The sequence below is a fragment of the Octodon degus genome, unplaced genomic scaffold (genome assembly GCF_000260255.1).
Source record: "Octodon degus isolate 3935 unplaced genomic scaffold, OctDeg1.0 scaffold00096, whole genome shotgun sequence".
In the NCBI taxonomy this organism is placed as follows: Eukaryota; Metazoa; Chordata; class Mammalia; order Rodentia; family Octodontidae; genus Octodon; species Octodon degus.
Genome location: NW_004524672.1, coordinates 7,870,753 through 7,892,275, shown reverse-complemented (window position 1 = coordinate 7,892,275; position 21,523 = coordinate 7,870,753). Strand labels below are relative to the sequence as shown.

The window sequence follows — 21,523 nt, the reverse complement described above, 5'->3', positions numbered from 1 at the left end:
TTCTTCCAGAGAACCAATCTTTCAGATGTCTAGGTCAAACTATGGTTTCAATAGAATGAAGGTCATGACACTAAAGTTTTCTTCTATGCTGAGGATATCAGAATAAAAATAATGTTTATTTGTCTTGGTATTCCTAGTTCTAGAAATATTACCATGATCACTGTAAACATTAACAAAAACTTACTGAATAAGTTTTCTTATAGGTATTTCTTTTAGCAAATTGAATAACTGGAGAAGAATTAATTATTGCGTTTACCTCACAGAATAATAAGACTAAAATTCCTAGGTCAAAGACTCACAGAGCATAATCTAGGGACTGCTGACTATCAGAAAAGGATACACTCAGTCTACTCATGCTTGGGTAAGGACTTGATAGGGGCCACAGACTATCAAATAACGCTACTGCAGGAACTTGACATACAAATGTATGATGCCTAAAACATCAGCCTTCTCTTCTGTTAGGGAAGTCTGTTGTAGGAAATAACCTATGACAAAACCAGTTTTAATGGAAGTACCTATATTAAATTCCCAGGAATTTCTATATGTCTGTGATAAGACAGAAGCATATTGATGCAGGGGTCATCAGTGCCCTCTACATGTTAGAAGAATGGGGGTAAGAGAATAAAAAAGCTTTTAAAAAATAATCCAAATGTTCTTGGAACTTCACAGACTCTGCCTGCATCAGTCTAATTACAGCCTAACATGTAGAGGTTTTGTTTTGTTTTGGTCTTAATCTCCCAATGTGTCTGATATGAACAATGGTTGGAGATCCCTTGCAAAAGGTATAGACTTGTTATAAATATATTCAATGGCTTGTTTACCTGATATTCCATAGAATATTTAAAGGCTAGCTGTTGCTTTCTCTAAACAATCAATGTTGCTTTCTCTAAACAATCAATGTATGTAGATTGGAGATTACCTGGAGAATTCCAATAGAAAAGTTGGTCAAAAGAGCATGGGAGTTCCTATAGACATGGGTGATGGGTTATAAGTGATTCCTCTAGAAGGGAAGCCAAGGGTGAAGGAAGGGGAGAGAGGAGGGAAACTTCTGCCTTGCGCTCTTGCTCTCTCGCTCGCTCTCTCTCTCTGTGTGTGTGTGTGTGTGTGTGTGTGTGTGTGTGTGTGTGTAAGGCAACTAAGGGCATCACTATCTATGGCAGGGAGCTGTGGCAGAAAAGAAAAAACAGGGGAAATGCTGGTGATGATAATAGATCAAACAAGGAAATTGAATAATTACCAAGCTTCTAATGTGTAGTGAGGGCTGGATTTTTTTCATTTAATTCTCACAAAATACTTATCTCTGGGAAACATAAATCACATGAAAATGTTTGGTTTTCCAGTACCTAGCAGTCATTATTTTTTCTCTCTGCCTTCTAAACAAATTGAGATGCTTTGGTCTTTAATAACTTTTGAAACTAGGACAATCAATATAAAGAATTGACTCTTGTTGGAAATCAAAAGCTGGTCCTATTATAAAAATTATTTTCCAAAGCACAGTTCCCTGAGGCTACGGAAAACATTACTAAAAGATAAGCACACATACACAGATCTGTCTTGCGAGCTATTGGCATCATTAGTTATTAAAGTCTTTAGTGTGAAGCTGGTATCATCTTTCAGAGGTCAAGGAATTCTTTTCTAGTTGTCTCAATCCCAGGTGTTCTCAGTGCAAGGCTGTCCCGCTATATCAAGCAAGGGAGCTTGCTGATGCCATGTGGAACCAAGGGCTCAACTAGAACACTCAACATAGGGTTCAAGTCAAATTTCAAGGACAATGGCCAGAATAATTCAGCCCAGATACTTTATTCCTGAAGCTAGGGTTATATAAAACTTTTGGCAGCAAGACTCCTAGTCCTATCTGTACACTAGTTTGGGAAGAGGCATTTTAGTCTAAGTTTTATACATGAATATAATTATAGAAGTTTCAATATTAAAAATTATTTTCTGAAAAATTTGCTCATAAATAATGCTTGGGAGTCTACTCACTTTGCTCCTGAATAATATAGACCTTCCAGGCAAATTTATTTTTGGGGAATGTTTCTTAACTTTTCCACTTATCATTGTTGAATAATATAAAACAAATCTGTGTTCAGCTTCTGCCAAGACAATGCATCCGGGACTTCCAGTGCTCCCTGGGAATCATTACTTTGTTTTGGTTTGCTTGGGTTCAGACCCCTGGAGATGGCCCATAAGTTTCAGGTTCATTTAAACTGCTGAACTGAGCCGGGTTTCCATCTGCAAGCATAAAATTGCTTTGAATTTCTCCAAACTCAGCCCAGGTTTACTGAAAACTCATCTAAGCATTGGCTAGGGTTCACTGAGAGGTTTGCAGATCTATTTGATTATTTAGTTGTTCAGATTCTAATTTCTAAATTGTCAGGTGACAACTCTATCTGGTTGGAGATTTATGTGGAGGCAGTGCTTGTTATCCATGTCCCTGTGTAAAGGTCACATATTCTTTTTTTAGAGTGTAGGCATTTGAAAGGAAACTACGTGTCTCCATGTCTCAAACAGGCTTCTTGAATGTTTCTCCAAATAAAAGGTAAAAATGCTCACAAATCCAACACTTCTTATGGATTTCATGTTCTCTGTTCACTGGACATTGCTGAGGTGTTCTCCCACTGACTCTGATAGTGGCTAATAGGTAGCAAATGTGAATGAGCTTGAGAATGTTATGATTTCAAAATCAATTGAGACTAAACAGTGTGTGCAGAAGCAGAACACACAGAAGGACACGTGTGGTACAAGTCTTAGTAGATGAAGCCATCTTGTGACAACAGGTGGAAGACAGGGAAAGGGAAGACATCTGTGAGGGGCACTTGGGGCAATTTGCAGGGAATGGAAAGAACTGGGATCTAAATTTCAGAAGACTTAATACAATTTTAAGATTTGTCTTTTAAAATAAATTTTAAATATTTTGTAAAGAGGAAGGGGACCAAGAGATGGAGGGAGGGAGTAGAGGGAAAGAATATAAAAAGAAAATGTGCTATGTACATATGTTAACTTGCCACAATGGATGTAATCATTATGTACTGTTAATATGCATTAATCAAAATGAAATAAAATAAAATACATTTTAGGAAAGCAGGTAGTATTTCCACCCCTTCCCTTATCCAAGAGATAATCCTAAATCTAACTTAAAACCCAGTACTTCTGAATAATTTATATCCAGTTTCAAGACACTGTCATTATTTTTAAAACATAAACAAGTGAAGGCACTTATAATAACATTTAAGACTAATACTGCTGATCGACTACTGCTTCTCTATATGGAGAGCTATGCCTATGGCTAAAATGGAAACTAAAATGCATTTACAATTAGTTTGAAAGGACTATGCCTAACATTTTAAAAGATCACTTTGCTGGATCTCTAGTAAAACTCAATTGCAGTGCTACCAAAGGCTGGTTTGTCACTCAAAATCTTAATATAGGTATCACTGGTAAGATTTCATAGTCCAGAAATATATATATATATACAAGGAGAAAAAGAGAGGATGATGAAAATAAAACCAGAAGGTGAATTAATGAACTGGATGGATAATAGATTACTTCATTTAATTTTGCTGGAGCAGAGAAATTTTCCTGTTCAAAATTGATAGTGTGATGTACGCCGGCCCCATGCAGACCTTGTGCCTCTTTTGGGAAGCAAACAGCTAAGGAGATTTGAGCTGTCATGGAAGCAGACAAAAAGCCGGAGGAAGAAGTCAAGACTGAGAATAATTTCCACATTAATTTGAAGGTGGTAGGACAGGACAGTTCTGTGGTACAGTGTAAGTTTGAGCAGCGTATACCATTTAGGGAACTAATGAGAGCCTGTGGTGCACGGCAGGGCCTGGCGGCGAGGCAGACCACATTCAGATTTGGTGGACAGCCACTCAACGAGGTAGACCCACTTGAGCAGGTGCAATGGAGGAGGAAGACACAGCTGATGTGTTCCAGCAGCAGAGAGGAGGCGTCTACTAAAGAGTGACCTGCGACAACTTTACTCCAAAACTCTGTTCTTTATTCTTTTTTAATTTTTAAAAATATTTATTTATTTATTTGACAGGGCCTTGCTACACAGTGAGACTCATAGTGATCCTCCTGTTTGGCCTCCCCACCATTGGGATTACCCATGCGCCACCATGCCCGGCTTGGGTGACCAGCATGGTGTGCCGAGTTCCTAGGCCAGCACAGCATGCTGTACCGAGGATTGAACCCAGGTTCCTGCACCTGCCAGGCAGATACTCAGACGGCTGAGCTCTCTCGCTGGCCCCAAAACTCTGTTCCTAAAGACCAAGAATACATTCTCAATTACAAAAATCCCAATTTGGTTATACGACTCCTACAGTGTACTTTTCTTTATTCTTCCAACACCCTTTTACACATTCCTTCATGGTACATAGAGCAGCTGGTATATGTGTGTGAACATAGGACAGTTTTAAATGAGAGAACAGCAGTACTGACAAGTGGAGATGGAATGGCAAAAATATTGGTTCTGTGAAAAATAATCCCCTTCTCTATTAGTGGTTTGCTCTTCCAGCTGTAATGTTTGTATTCCAGTTGTTTTGCTCATGCTGTTTTAACAAAAAGTCATCATAAAAATCCTTGCATACCTTGTTTCACTGAGGAGTTTTAGTGTTTTTCATTTATCATCTCAGAGGCAAGGACCACCTTCAGCTTCTTTTATGCAGTTGTTGCTTGTAGGGCAAGGTGGGAATAACTGATATTGAGACACAGAATATAGCAATGAGATAGTGAAAGGGGAGATTCGGTGGTGGAGAATGGAAACAAAGTAGTGTTGCTGGACATCTAGTGACAGCAGCCCTCTGCAGGGTGTTTACTATGGGTAACCACCACTGAACATACCAGTGAGTCCCAATAATAGCAACACAGAAGACCTAGGAGTGGAGAGAAAAGTGCTTATGTATTCAATCACCTTTGCCCACAAAGTTGGAAGTGTCTTTAGACTTACTCGGTGTTCCAGAAAACCTTGATGGGAGAACTTCTGCCGCATTCTTGGGACCCCTCCAGACCCAGCCCAAGCCCAGGCCTAGCGAGTGTTAGGGAGAGTTTCCATGCTCCCCTGTGCCCTCTGGACCCAGCTGGACCCAGCCCAGGACTGGTGTGTGAGTGAAAACTGCCACATTCTTGGGACCCCTCAAGATCCAGCCTAAGCCCAGGCCTGGCTAGTGTGCGGGAGAGCTTCTGGGCTCCCCTGTGGCCCCTGGACCCCACTTGACCCAGCCCAGCCCAACTTGTGAGTGAGTCCTTCTGTTCTGCTCTTTGTACCCCTCCAGATCCAGCCCAGGCTTGGCACATAGGCCTGGGGTGAAACACTGCAGTTGAAGTCCCTGTAGAGAGGTTAGGGGCCAGAATCACTCAGCTGATCTAGGAGTAGAACATCTTGCCAGAGAGGCACAGCAGGCTCATTTCCAAGGGCTGTAGCAGGAAGAAGCTGAGCACAAGAGCCAGACCCAAGCCAGGCACAACTGGATGAATTCAAACTTTGTAGATTTGCACCCAAGTTTCTGTAGGTTCTAAGGTTATAACTGCACCAAAGTTCTACACCAAAGGCCAGAGGGCAGTACTATACAAAATGACAAAGAAGCAAAATGCAATCTCAGGCCCCGAGCCCACTCAGAACAAGTGCAGAAGACACTGACACAGAAGAAATTGGGAATCACATAGCTGAAATGTCTGAATTAATAGTGTCTGAAGTAAAGAAACAATTGCAGAAAGGTATAGAGGAACTCAGATCAGAAATAACCTCTGAAATTTAAAAAAAAGAAATCTCTGAATTAATAGACATCTGAAGTAAAGAATCAAATACAAAAACATATAGAGGAAATCAGATTGGAAATAATCTCTGAAGTAAAAAAAGAAAGGATAACTATAATGAAAGAATTAATAACTGCTTCTAAAGAAGACACTGATCAAAAAAAAAAAAAATAGAGGAGACTAGAAAACAGTGATGACTCTCCATTTCTTTTGTTCCAGTGGGCATGTTTCAGATGTAATTTTTCCCCCTAATTAATTTGTGATATTGGGCCGACCAAATAGCTCAGCAGATTAAAGCCCCTGCAAGTAGGCTCAGGGGCTAGGGGTTCAATCCCCAGGCCTGCCATGCTGGCCCTACCCCCAGAGCATGCTGAGAACAATTGAAACTGGGTGTGGTGACACACACCTGTAATCCCAGCTCTTGGGAGGCTGTAAACAGGCAGATCACTATGAGTCTGATCTAGTAGTGAGACCCTGAACATCCTATAGATCCTGCCATAAAAATACAAAAAAAAAAAAAATTATATTTCCCTGTGGTCATAGAGCTGTTCTTCTATTCACCACCATGTTTGCTTCTGAAGACCATGTCAATAAAGAAAGTAGATGTCACCTTTTATCACCTACATAATTTAGATACTTTTCTGACAAACCTATTTAGAAATGTAGTTGAGAACCTATATTTAGGACTCCCAGCAGTGTTAATTTGCTTAATCTTCTCATTATAGTTCTCTCAGAAAGTTATTATTGAGTCCTTTCTTATGGGAAAGATCAAGATTATATATTAAATACATATCAGAGTCTAGATTTCAACGCAGGACTCTGAAATTCCATGGGTGTAATTTGGGTCATATCAGAGATGCTAAGAGGTGAGAATCTGGTCACATTTTACACAAGTGAATTTTGATCTTTTCCCCTTCAGTTGTGGGCAGTGAAGAACCCTCTCCATGTGAGATTCCCTAAGGAAATTTTAATATACAGTTGCCCAGAAAACATATCCCACAGTTTTTGTTTTAGTGGGTATGAGGCAAGGCCAAAATCAGTACTTTTAGAAGATCCCTAAGAATTTCTACCATATAAGCTACTAGTTTGAATAGAAGTTACATAGTATTAGGGAAATAAAAGGTAAGACTAGATAATATATTCCATGCGGGTTTCAAAGCAAATGTAATCTTTTAAACAGAACTATTAATCATTAGCTGAAATATCCCTATTAATTTAATAGGAATATATAATGAAAAGAGAGTTAAATCAACAAAAATTAGATTATTGCTTTTCAGACATTTAAGTTTTATGCACTATAAATTATGTTGTTATTAATCTATTATTAGTCACATAGTTCTAAAATACTTTGGGGGCCAGCAAGATAGCTCAGTGGACTAAGCACCTGCTTTGGCAAGCTCAGGGACCAGAATTCAATCTCCAGTCCTACATGCTGTGCCAGCCCAGCCCCTAGGTTGTGCTGAGCCAGGAACAGTGTCCCAGTGTGGTAGCACATGCCTGTAATTCCAGTGCTGGGGAGGCTGAAAACAGGAGGATCACTGGGAGTCCAATGTGCGTAGTAAGACCCTGTACTAAATACACAAATGAAATAATGAAAATTGTGGGGGAGAGGGTACACACTGGGATAAACCCAGAAAAAACAGAAAATCAAAACCCAGACATAATATGTTTTATGAATAGTCAAAGGATATCTATTTGTTCATATAAATTTGACCTCTTTCAAATAATTAAAATCCTTTTACCGAGTCCTCTCTTCCCCTGCCCCTTTAATGAGGGAGAGTCCATCCTCCTGCCCCACTCTTTTTCATTGCCCCTCTTCCAGACTATCAATATAATGCTTCGCTGCAAAGGAAATCTTTTCTTTCATCCTTGGGCTAAGCAGTTGAAGTCATGGTTTCACTATTTGAGAAATCCAAAATTCAGGCCGAATATGGGTTTTAGTTACACTGCCATGTTTAAACATTTTTTGACGGAAAATGCTTTATTGCCACTGATTCAAAGCCACAAACATGCTTTGAATCTAATTCAATATATTTCTTATTTGTTTCTGGTCTTCTCCTCCCCCCTTTAATTATTATTAGAAGGTATGAATTTCCAGAAAACTTTGGCCCTGACAAGGCTCCATTATTTGCTCATGACAAGGTTTATCAAAAACAGTTGGATTTTTGTAAGAAGCCTTTTATGTTTCCTCCATAAAGTATAAATAAATGAAAAGGATTAGACTGAGCAAACGGAGTGTAATTCATCACCAATGTGAAACATACTGAACGGGCTGCAGATGGATAAACTGAAGAGCTCAGGAGACCGCTCAGGGCAAGAACGGCCTCTTGCCTGTGCCAACCTGACCGAAGTCTGTAACTTCAGGGAAGGAACAGAGCCCATTTTCTGATTTCTGATGGATGTCATCTTAATGTATTAGCCCTTTTTTTTGGTTTTTTTGTGTGTTTGGTATATAAATCTAAAACTGCTTGTGTCTCTTAAAAATCTATCCAGTTCTGATTCCGATGCTGAGCTGAAGGTGAGATTCCTCTCCCTTTTTCACAAATACAGAAAAAATAATTCCAAACAAAAATATACAAAGCACTAACTATTCAAAAGGCAGTGTCTTCTAGCCCCATGGAACACTATGTTTAATAGCTTTTGCATTCCAACTAATAATTAGTAATTTAAGGAGAAACTACTTTTATGTGTGTAAATATATTATCTCTAACTATTCAAAATCAAATTTTCAGTCAGTATAACATAAAACATAATGAAATTACTCTAGCTTATGTATCTATCTCTAATTTTGTCTTCACTGCTTACTATGTATTCTCCTGCTTGGTGAAATGAAAATTCATAGCATAATGTCTCCCCTAAAATCCGTCTTAACTTTCAGAAATAAAAGAGTTTTCATGTCCCATGTTCTTTCGCTGAACTTCCATTTCTATTTAATAATAATGGAGTGTTCTATAGCATATAAATCACATTTCTGCTTAAAAGTGACCTTCCTGGTGACCTTTTTGTCTCTGCCTGTCAGCACGTATTCTTCTAGTAATAATAAGCTCTAGCCAGCAATGAGCACTCGAAATTAGACAGATTCCAGGAACTATCCTTGTGAAGGCTGACATAGAGCTCATTTGGAGGTGAAATAATTTAACAGTTTTCCTCCCAAAGTAGACATAAACTGGATGCATCATTGGAAACAGAGGGAAGTGTCCTGATAGTTCTGGAAATGTGAGAAAGAAAACATGTCAATAAGTTTGCAGGTTGAGAGAGGCTTCTAAAAATGGTGATTCAGGTACACCGATAATCATTTCTGTTAAAACAGCATTGCAATCTTTTCTTTTTTTAAATGTTTTTTAGGGAAGGGACTACAGGGTGTTCAGGGTCTCACTACTAGATTGGACTCATAGTGATCTGCTAGTCTGCAGCCTCCCAAGAGTTGGGATTAACAGGCACCCACCCCCACACCTAGTTTCAACTGCCATCTTAGCGTGCCCTGGGGATGGGGCTGGCATGGCAGGCCCGGGGATTAAAACCCCGGCCCCTGTGTCTGCTTGCAGGCACTTTAATCCACTGAGCTATCTGGCTGGCCCTGTAACCTTTTCTTTCTTTTTAATTCTAGTATAGCTACTAAAGGCCATAGAAATTAGAAATTTTGCCTGCTACCCTTTTAACATAGAATTCTTTTGATCCTAGAAGGTTTCAAAATTTGAAATACTATCCTGTTATGATTGCATTTAGTAGAGCACCTTTACAGTGCACTCGCTTTTTTTTCACAGTAACATTCAATTACCAAGCTTCTGTACAAACACCGTAAGTACCAATTTTCTAGTTTTAATATTTTTCTAATAAAATGGTCCTGCTTAATGGCTGTAACAACTATATCATTTATTTAGGTAAAATGGATACAGACTGAGCCTTTAGAAGCTGCCCCTAGAAATATTTTAAACTGTCGGATAATAGATGGAGAAGCATTTCGCTCCCTTTCAAGCAAATAATTTCATTTTAAACCACTAGTGTAAAATTTATACAAATCTTACTTCCCAGTGAATCATAATGAAAAAGCAGCTTTCTTCCATTAGGTCAATGTATTACCCAACCTACTCTGCATTCAAAGTTGGCTTTTAACTGAGAGCTAATTGCTTTTACCTAAATGTAGTCTTTGAGGTATAGGAGACCAGCTGTGCACCAGCCCCAAAATATAAACAGCTTCCTTTTTGCTCCAGACTGTGCACAGTCCTAAACACAGAGAGAAACAGAGTGGTTTGGGCTGCCTCTAACATCACAGGATCACAAAATATCATTCCAGTCCTGCCTTGACATCAACCACTGAATTTTCCAGAATGTTCCAGGGGATGTAAGTGGGTCTATCCAGCAAAGAGGAGTCTTAGCCGAGGACTTGGGGAGATGGAGTGTGCTGTCTCCTTCTCGGATTCGTTCTCTGCATTAGCACCTAAGGGAAGTGGAGGTGCTTCAGGGGAAAGTAGCCCACTTGTCTGAGCTGGAGCCAGTGTTCCCTGGAGCTTAACTGAATATGAAAAAATTTTGCTTATCATGAGCCCTAGTGATCTTTCCTCGTATTCACACATTCACCTCCCATTTCACTGGTCCTAAGAAAGGAAGGCTTGTTTCAAAAATAATAGAACAAAATTCAGAGAAATGAAGTATCAGACCGCAGGATGGTGTAACCCTACAGAATCCTGGTCTCCTTCATTTCACACCTTTTAGTTGGAAAAATTTGAAAAGGGGACTCATTTTCCTACTACCTCTGCACAGGTCAATCGACTATGTCTGGCATATATTCTTATTTGGATTCATTGAGAGTTTCTAATAAAGGAGAGAAGGGAGAGTTTATCTGAGAGCCCTTGCGCTATGGGCTGCATGAATGATCATGGCAACTGTCGAAACATGAGCCTTTCAGTAACACGCCATCCAGTCACACACGGAGACACATGGCTACCCTCACTGGTAAGATGAGTGCAACAGAAGATAAAAGACCCAACTCATATGTGTAGGCCCTGCCTTTAATAAATATCATCCTCACATCTGGCTCATTGGCTGCATTCCCCTGGGTGTCTTCCAATGGAGAGACTCAGCATCTCATTTTCTTTCCCCACAGCTTCAGAAAGCCTGAGAAGGAGCACAGATCATGGGCAAGTTTCCTTCTTTTGCTCTTGCATCTGTACATGACTTTGATTTCTCTCAAAGGAAAGTGAATGAGCTCACAAGTCAAATCTACTGCGCAAAGCAAGGCAGATCAGTGAGGTCTGGTGATACTAGCTTTGCTGGCATGGAATTGGTCTGGGAGCCAAAGTTCAAAAGCAAGCACTGATGGATGAGAAGAACTCTTAATGCTTAGCAGAGAGGGAAGCTGCCAGCAATTGCTGGCCAGTGATACCACTGTCCCAGATACTTCTATTAGCAACTTTCATCTCAGCACTCTCCTTTGAATGTCCTGAACAGGCCAGGTGGGAGAGTGCCAGGCTCTGGGGAGTCTTCAGGGTTGAGTTTAAAAGAAGGATGAATTAGCAGGTGGCTGTTGAATTATCGAGTCTCACTCTCTTGTTTGTGTTAGCAGCAAGCTATTATTCTTCTTCGTCTCTGTCTTGGAGACAAACTGCAGGCCCTAGGCCTATCAAAAGCAGTGCTGTGGAGCCATAAAGAACTCAATGGAAGAAAGAGAAATGGTACTTCTTTTCCTTATGGAAGTGATTGTTGATCAAATCAACCTGTTTAAATATCTCTGCAAAACAACACAGATGAAAAAAAAACCCACCCTTCTCTGGATCCTTCATCATTTGGGAGTACTGTTTTCCTTCAACATTAGTCCTAATTTCTACAGGATGTGGTATTTTTCTTGATTATTTCCCATTTAAGTCAAACTCTAGCTCAGTGCCTCTCTCCACTTAAAGTAAACACAAATCACCTGAGGAAATACAAATCACACACGAAAAGGCAGGGTCTGATTCAGGAGTTCTGGGGTGGCTGGCGTCTGAGACCCTGCGTCTTCAACAGGTTCCAAGGTGCTGTCACTGCAACCCTACCTTTGAGCATCAGGACTTCAGGATCCTGCGGCTGAGTCACTATAATTGTTCTAACTACATATTCACAAGCCAATCACAGGACAGTGGGCCGAATTGTGAAATATGTGGTTGTTTTGAGCCATGAAAGCGGGAGAGTTCACTCTTCTAAAAGGGGAAGCCTATTTCTGAGGATAATTGAAAAGAGGACATTTTAGATTCAATCATTTCCTTTCTGTCATTGTCATAGCTCGCAAGCTCCAGAATTCTCTAACTGAAATGAAATGGTAAAATGAACCCTACCAGGCAGGGCTCCAGGGTCATTTACCTGAACTTTTACTCCTCTGAAACTGAATGGTGATGTGGTAGCCCAGAGGCTCCTCTGAATTCCACTTCATCAACCTCACCTTTGCCAGACAGGGCCAAATAGCAGACTGGGAATTAGGTCAACATTTGAATAAGATTTGTAGATTTTAAAAATGTGATCCATTTCTATTCATTCTGAGCACTAGAAAGGTTAAACTCTGCATTTGAAAAATACAATATAATCATGATTTCTTATCCCAGCCAGTCATTCTGTAACTGAATTCCCAGGTTTTGATTCAATTTCTTCATTTTGAAAGACTTAATCACAGTTTTAAGAAAGCAAATAATGCAACTGGCAGATAATGCACAGAATTAGCCAATTTCTTTTCACTTTTGTAATAAACAGAAGCCTTGGCTATTCTGAAAATAAATGGCAAACATAGTCTTAATCATCAGCAAGGCGCAGAGTAAGTACTGATGTCCTTCTTCATGCATGGAAACCCGAACTCGGTGACCAAATCCAGGACAACATTTGAAACCTGCATTCATATTAGTGTGATGATGTCAGGTGGGAATCAATCTTTCCTTCTCATGCCGGCACTCATAAATTTAGTCTGTGTACTTCTGTCTCTTCCTTGGACCATAAATTTCTTAAAGTCAGGATTTACAAATTCTTCATCTCAAGATTTTTCTGAGAATCCTATATTAAAAGGGTAATCTTATATAAAGAAAAGGCTTAAGCAGTGCTTATTGAATGGAGGCTTAAGTCCAAGCATTATTTTAAAAACTAGTATTTTCTAATTTGACATGAAGCAGAATGGTTCTGAGCACAACAAATATAATACAAGATCAACTAAAATAATTGTGTCCATAAAACTGTCTTTGGGGAAGGTCATGGGAAACTTCAGGTCAGGATGAAACACTGCCCAAACTGACTCAAAGTGGCAGAAGGGGTGTTGTTGAATGGATTTCTTCCTCAGAACTTTACGCAGCTCAGACTCATAGTGATCCTCCCATCTCAGCCTCCCCAGTGCTAGGATTACAGGTGTGTGCCACCACATGGAGTTTCAGTGGCTGACATGGCGCAGGGTTAGCATGGTGTGCAGTACTGAGAGTTGAACCCACGTCCTTGTGCTTGCCAGGCAGGCACTTAGACCACGGAGCTATGAAGTACTTCTAAACTAGACCAATGGAATTGCTGAAAACTATACTGACCATAATTTCCTTGTTGGCAATTAGAAGGGAAGTGGCCTTTTCATTTTCATGGTCTTCTGTAGAATTATAGTTATAATCATATAGGGAGAAAAGGTAAAAATAAGTCCCATGACTTTGTCTCCTTTGTTTTCTGATCTGCATACAGGATTCTGCCTGTTATAGAATAGAATTCTATAACAATAGAATTCTGTTTAAAAGTTAAAATTTGAAAAGAGGCAGTTAGATAACTCAGAGGATAAAAGCACCTGCTTAGGCAGGTGCGGGGATCAGGGTTTGATCCCCTTAGTGCTGTGCTGTGTAGTGCTGGCCCTATCCCGAGGGCATGCTGAGATGTCAACTGAGACTGGGCGTGGTGGCACAAGCCTGTAATCCCAGTGTTTGGGAGGCTGAAAACAGGAGGATCACTACAAGTCCAGCCTGTGTAGTGAGACCTTGTAGTGAGACCTGCACTGAATACATAAAAATACATAAATAAATAAAATAAAATTTGTTCAAATGTAAAAGTCACATGGTAATATTGGCTTCCAATTCAACTCAGTGGTTTCATTTCTTTTCATGAAAATTAATATTAAACACATGAAGATATTTTAAATACAAATCATCTGTGCTCTTACTGCCTCTTACCCCTCTGCCCTGCTTCCTTAAACAGTGAGTTGCACATGTCCTTAACTGTGACTTCGCCTCTTCCCTCTGTCCTTCTGCTCCTAAGTGCTGCATTGTCAGGTAGACTTATTGTTCTATCATCTCCATTTAATTTCAGGAAACCTCAAGGTGGAACATGACATCAAACTTGGGATTACTTTATGATGGAACCTTCCCAGGAGTTCCACATGCAAACAAATTGTAATACCATTTAAAAGAGATTCAGAAAAAAGTCATATAGATTGAGTGGTACCAACGGCATAAATAGACTTCATTATCTTAAGCACTTAAAAATACATTGTATTTTTTTCTATTTATATTTGTAGAGCATTACTAAGAAATAGGGACAATGTTACCTGTTTTACTGGTGGTCTTAATCCATTTTATCAAAACACATATTCAGTAGTCTCTAGTTAGGAAAATGTGGCTCATGGTTCTTTGAAGTGGACAGAAAATCTTTGTTCTTCGTGTATCTGGGGACTATGGTTTAAATTTATTCACTCTTAAGCCTTCATTACTTATTTTACTAATTCTATTGCTGACTTAAGGAAGGATTAATATGTTATCTCTGCTTATAATTTCTTTAATTCACCACTAAAAGGAAGCATTTGCCTTGATATAATTTTAAATTAGTTTTTTGAAGTGGGAACTGTCTGTCTTTTAGTTTCATGATATTTTTACATCTTTAAGATGTTTATAATGGGTAGGAAAGTAAAATAAGACAACTAATTCAAACATCTTACCATTGGAAAATAAACCTTTAAATAATGAACGTTAGATCGTTTTCAGAAAACTTTTCTTAGTAAAGGCAAGGTCTTAGTGCTATAAACCTTTATCGTTGATGGACATTAAACAAATTTTAAAAGCAAGAGGCCCATATCCTTTGGGTATTAGAACAAGTTTATGTCCTAAAAATTGATTTTATTTCTGCCTGTGGTCATTCATGTAGCCCAGCTTTACCTACTGGGATCGTTCCTCAGTATGAACTGATTAATGACATCATTATTAAGTTGCTTTTCACTTAATCTTTTCAGAATGTTGTGTTTTTTTAATAGAGATTATATTTAGAAACTTGTCAGCATGAGCATTCTTTCTGATGTCCTTTTTCTGAGAAGTTTGTAAATTTCTCTTATGTTAGGATAAATTACTCCTCTTTTCACTTTTCTCTTTCTGTGGAGTCGGAGAGGACAAACAGCTGTCCTCTACACAGAGTTATGATTTTTGGATTTATAAAACGTGCCTGTGAGTAACCTCATCGAAAGGTCTGAGAAGTAAGGCTGGGTTCTTATTCTTGAGTGCAAACCTAGACACAGAAGGGTTTACAATTGAGCTCAGCCCAGTGCTGCTGCAGCTTTGAAGCTTCTCCCCTTCAGGAATTCCACAAAGCTCATATTCATGTGGGAATTGAGTGGCAAAGCTTGTTAAGGTCCTTCAGTGTGCCTCACCATAGGAACTGTGCCCAATAACTTCCTAAAGTCACTGCCATACTTATTGTACCCCTGAAAACCTGGTGTTTGTAAATATTTGTTATTTTATGAGGTGATTATAGGGTGCTATGCCTTACACAAAATTCTCTTACAAGATGTTTCTATTCACTGGCTGATATGTAAAGTGTTTGGCATTCTTATTTCTTTTTCAAAATTCAAAAGATCAAAATAAAATTATGCAGGAATGTAGTGACATTTCCAAATATACTCAGAATGAAAGCTGCTACACTGTTCAATAACAAAATTAAGGAAATGCTCTTAAAATCAGTATGGTCCTTAGCATCTCTGAACTGAAACTACAAATCCACCAAACAGTTTCAGTTTGCTCAAGTTACAATTCAGTCAAAATACAATGGGTATCATCTACTGCACATTTCTGCCTGGTATTTCAATAACTACAAATGCCATTCAAGTGTTGACCTCATCTCAAAAACAAAATTGCTGAGAGCAGAGTCTTCAAACAGAATGAGGAGGTCTGAATAATCAGCGTTAATAACGTCTCTACCACTTTAAGATATTCTTTGACACAAGCCAAGAATGGATCAGGCCAAAATTTATCTGCAACATGTTACATTTCTTTTAAAATAGATTTTCTGTGCATTTCTTCTTTAAAGCTTTGTTTTAATTTTGAATGAACAGGCATATACTTTTGTGAATTCTGATGCCTTCCAATTACACACTCACTTCCCATTGTTCAACACATATTATTAAAAAATCATATTATTGTATAAGCTCTGTATGTTGGAAAGTGTTCAGGCTCCTGGGAGTTGTGTCTTTTTGGCTTTTAATATATGAAATCAAAGAAAGATAGATGAAAAGTCCTTTACATACAGGAAGCAAATGTTTTAGACTAGAAACAACTCTCTTCAGATTTGTTTTCAGTGAGTTTTCAGTAAAACTCCCGTGTTTAACTTCCATCCACCTTCAACATACTCTTGAATGATCTTGCATTTTAGGAAGACTTCATAATTTTGAACCATAGTAATTAAAAAGAAAATGCTGGTGATGATTTTCAGCCATCATTCCACAGGGAGACAGCCTGCTGGAATTGGTCAACTGAAAAGAGCTCAGTGAAATAGGTATTTGTGAGAGAGTGGGTTGGTTAAAAGACCCTAGAAGAAAAGGTGAAATTCACCTCAGGAAGCACATGGTGGTTCGAAAGGGGGTCGAAGGATGGAGGGTTACTCAAATGTGGCAGAGCTGTTCAGGAAATGAGAACTTCTGTCATCTGAAGTTCCCACCGCACTTCCCACTGGCCATAGCCAATGAGAAGCCAGAGTCGAGGGCTGTCCCATCAGTACAGTCCAGGGACCCTGGTTTCCTGAGATACAGAGCAGAATAGAGAAAAAAGAATAGCAGATTTAGAGGGCAAATAAAACCCTCAAAAGAGAAAGATTAAATATAATAATCATATTAAAGACTGGAAAATCCATGCAGGGGAAAAATTAGTATTTGCCATCAGTTAAGCAAAAGAATGATAGACAGTGACTACTTCATCAAAGCTGAGTTGTTTCTTAAAATAACGAAATAAAATCCTGCGAAACAAAATTGTGGAACTAGATAACTGCATTTGTTGGACAGAATTATAAACTTCATGCCACTGAATTATATTAAAATCATCCAAATGTCCAATTTATGTTAAATGTATTTGATCACAATAAAAAAATAATTATTATTCCAATTTTTCCTATAGCAAACTGGAAAAAAAACCCTGGTGAATCTGTCCATCTCAAATTATGAGATAATTATATTAGTGTTTGTCTTGAAAATAGAAAATGAAAATCATTTTTTAGTGCAACAAGTTGATCCAAATATAGAAGTCAGATGAAACAGACACAACCCAACAACCATCATGTTGATTTGATGAAAAAAAAATTTGCCATTTCGTGCAGTCTTAAAATTTAGGTACACATTTCAAATTTAGAAAATGAACAGGATAGTTATTCTTCAGAATACGTATCTTTGCTATCAATTTTCTTTGATGGTAAACAAGTCTTATCTACTGAAATTTCCTCAGAAGACTTAAAATTCAGTAGCTTAGTCTGCTGTGGGAATAGAGAAATTAAAAATATTTTAAAAGTAAGCTACAATTTACATGAGCTCAATTGTGGTTTAAAGCAACCAAATAAAAGAACCAAAGTATAAGAGTTTTTATGGTTCACATGAGGAAACAATTCCAAACCACTGCTTTCTCTAACAAGGAATTCCTTGAGTGTATTTTGGAAACAATTCTATAAATGTCAGTATGTTTTATGCTAATTCTTCATATACAATGCATTAATTTTATAGGGATTTAAATCACTAGAGTTTATTATTCCTTTTACATTGTATGCTTCTTTGAGAAGAAACATGACTCCTTGAATTATCTTTATTCAATACTTTAATTGTCCAGTGGTACAGTGTTTATAATTATGGGTCAGATTCCCTCAGATTTGAATTTGCTAATAATTTTTATGTAGGTGCCCAAACTCAGACACCATCTGAGTCTGTATACATTATTCAGATTAATCTTGTCCTCTGGGTTGGGATATGGTATTAAATGGCTTTAAGGTATTTGCCAGAGATAACATTACACTCTTGAGGTACAACTGCATTTTAAATACTTAAATACATCCATGAACACACACGCACATAAGCATATACACAACCTCACTAGATCCTTTCCACACTCCTAAAGGAAGGTAAGTGTTTCCCCTATTTTGTCATAGAAGAAACTCTATTTGAAAGAGATTATGTTCCTTGTTAAAGATTAAGCTAGGATTCACTGCTAGTTCTCATGCTTAAACTATCACACCATCAAATCTGGAGTTGTATCCTGACCAGACAAATAAACTATCTCTACCCTTATTAAGGTGGAGATAAGCTTATCAGGTCTCCCAGTGTCCTTACAAGCTTTAAGTTCTGGATCAAAAGATTAACCTCACATATTTTCTTACATTGAATTAAAGAAGACTACCAGATGTAGTCTCAGTTTTACCAGCCTAGGTCTCTTAGGGAAGAATTCACATTGATTCCAGTGAATCAGAAAAACTATAAGCTTCTAGTGGGATGCATATGAAAGTAACTTGCTGTGTGCTAACAATTGTAAAAATAAATTTAACCACAGATTATGTTTTAGTGTACATATTTTCATTGTTATATCATTTTCTTTTTTGCAAAACATATTCTCACTTAGAATATACTTTTCTGCGATTTTATTTCAAGCTTAATCTTTAACAAGGAGCATAATTTCTCTCAAATAGTGTTTCCTCCATGACAAACAAAGAAACACTTACCTTCCTTTAGGAGTGTGGAAAGGATCTAGTGAGGTTGTGTATATGCTTATGTGTTCATGGGTATACTTAAGTATTTAAAATGCAGGTTACAGATCCTGAAAAAATATATATAAATTTATGATAAATTTCACTTAAAAATGTACTCTAACATCCTTCACCAGGCTCCTTTTGGCAGGCCTTTCAAATGCTTTTCTTTCCTTTACTCAGAAAAACAAGTTCTGTTATCAAAATCTTTCATAGTTTAAGTACGTTTCTTACACCATACCTGTGCAAAAAAAAAATTGGTAAAGTAATTTGCACATTTTCAAGATTTTTTGAAAATATTTCACCAAATAACAATAAAGAGCTATTCTTGACAGTGTCTAATTTCCATTTATTGGTAGTATTTTCAAATTTTAATATTTTCAGTTTCATAGTTACAAAAGGTACCATTTTATTGAGATGCTACAAGTTACTGTAATAAAAAATTATTGTATTTATATTTTTCCTAATTTTATATATACTGAAAGTTTAGTTTTTCTTTCAGACATACATTTATCATTTCCTATGTGAATAAATTAAGTTTTATGTTTAAAAAATGTCTTGTTATTTAATATTACATAAATATATAAGTTTTCCTTCACTTCTACCATTTTATTTTTATTTACATGTAATTTTTTTTTGTTTGTTTGCTTGTTTTGGTTTGGTTTGGTTTTTTTGCAGAACCAGGGATTGCACTCAGACCCTTACACTTGCCAGGGAAGCGTTTATTCCACTGAGCCTTCTCCCCGGCCTGTACATGTAATTTTAATTTGGTCAGAATACATCTTCATGTATGACAGAAATATTTCCCATTAGTTTTTTTCTTTTTAAATATAATTAAAAGATTATAATGTCAAAATTATTTACTTAAAAAAGTTATTTCTCATGAAATTTGATACTTGAATGACATATTCAAACATATTTTTAAATACTCATAAATAATTTGTTTTGGTGTGCATTTTTTTTTTCTTTTTCAGTAATTATATGTTTCTCATTCTTTTTGATAATTCTAATTCTATACTACTCTACTTAAACGATCATAATTTTATAAGGTATTACACTACCCAATGATAAAAATCTTCCTACTTTGAAGTGGGAAAAGACTTTAAAATTAAAAACTGATTTTGAAAAAGATTTTTAATTTTAATGTTTAATTCTGCTGTTATTAAGAGTAAAATAGAACATTTTTCATGGTATTTCAAAATGGTTATTGTTGGTCTAGAAAAAGAAACTTGTAATCTATATGTATATAACAAGATACTTGACTGAAATCACTCAATTTAATTTACAGACATGGCTTTAAGCTGACATTTCTCTGAGTAGCTATTTTGAAAACTTGACAAATGCATATTTCAGATCCAACAAGCTTCTATGGGGCTTTAGCTTGATAGTTCTCTGTATTAGCTAATTTAGTTATGTCTTTGATCATTCATTCAACAAACACTTACTGGCCTTCTTTGGTATTCTCAGGTTCATACTAGTCACCAAAACAGAACACTGCCCGGGAAGCAACCTAAGAAGCCAGAAAGCACGAGGACTCCTACTGGCCAGCAGCTGTCCTCTGATGGAGGGACTGCGCTTCCCAAACTTTGCCGAACATCAAAATCACTCAAAGAAGCTGCTGAAATGGTAATACTTGGCTTTACTTCAGTGATCCAGGCCTCCTTACAATTTTTTTTGTTTGTTTGTTTGTTTTTTTTTGTTAACTTTAAAATGTTTATTCTTTAAAAAATTAGTTGCTTTTTATACAGCTATACAAAGTTCTTAATGTTTCTTTGGCAGTGGAATATAATGGAATTTTATAACTATATAAAAAGTTATCTTTTTCTAAAAAAAATTATTTGACTGACAAAATTCTTTACCACCCAGCACCCTAATTAACTGATGAAATTACCTTGATTTATAGGATTTCCAAACACACACACACACACACACACACACACAAAACTTTCTGTGGCTCAAAACACAGTCAGGGCCATATCTTGCAATCATTGCCAAATACAATTTAGTAAGAAGAAAAATCTTCTTAATAATGAAAAAATATTAGTAAGTCCCACTGAAGCACTGCTTTAGTTAAACAATACATACATAAGAAATTACTTAACCTTCTGCTATTCCAAATATAGTTAATGCTCATTTCTAAAGATGAGCCTTCTTCCCCCCAAAAGCAACTATGTTGTATCTTTGGAATTACTCAGAAAAATAAAACCCACTGCTGGTGGCAAATATACAGCAAATTCCCTTCTTCATTCTTTACAAAGACTGAAACCAATTTTCAGGACCATGAAGAGCTACAAATTCACCCATTTTCAAAGACTTATTTGAAGACTAGGCAGCAACTTTATTGTCTTTCCTATATTCAAAATCTGCAAACTCTCTTCCTCCATGACCTCCTTTGGATCCACCATGAAATTCTTGAGGAACAGTAAAGGTACCACCTCTACCACTACCACGTTTTTGGCCACCATAGAAACCAAGACCACCTCTACCTCCTCTGTATCCTCCATGGCCATGATTTGGACAGAGTGGAATCCCGAAAGTTTCAGCATTTAATTGCCTTTCTTCTGCCTAGGTTGGTCTCCATTCTCTATTATCATCACAAGAAATATTTTCAAAGAGGGGTTTAGTTTGGTCATAGCAATTAGGACCAAGAGGGTCTTTTTCATCGGCATTTCCTTCTTTGTTTTGGGTATCAACTTGAGTCTCCCTTACCTTCACCATTTACAGGTTTCTTAAGTTTATCCTTTTAATTTAAGTTTACTATGAAATTCTCTGTCAATCTCCTCTTTGTTAAATTGTGCATTTGCACTTTTTT

The 21,523-nt window shown here is 37.4% G+C and overlaps 1 pseudogene; it reads left to right on the top strand.

Annotated features, from left to right (window-relative positions):
* The window catches only part of LOC101561551, a 5,157-nt pseudogene extending 1,190 nt beyond the window's left edge, over nt 1-3,967 (top strand).
* The last annotated feature ends 17,556 nt before the right edge of the window (nt 3,968-21,523 follow it).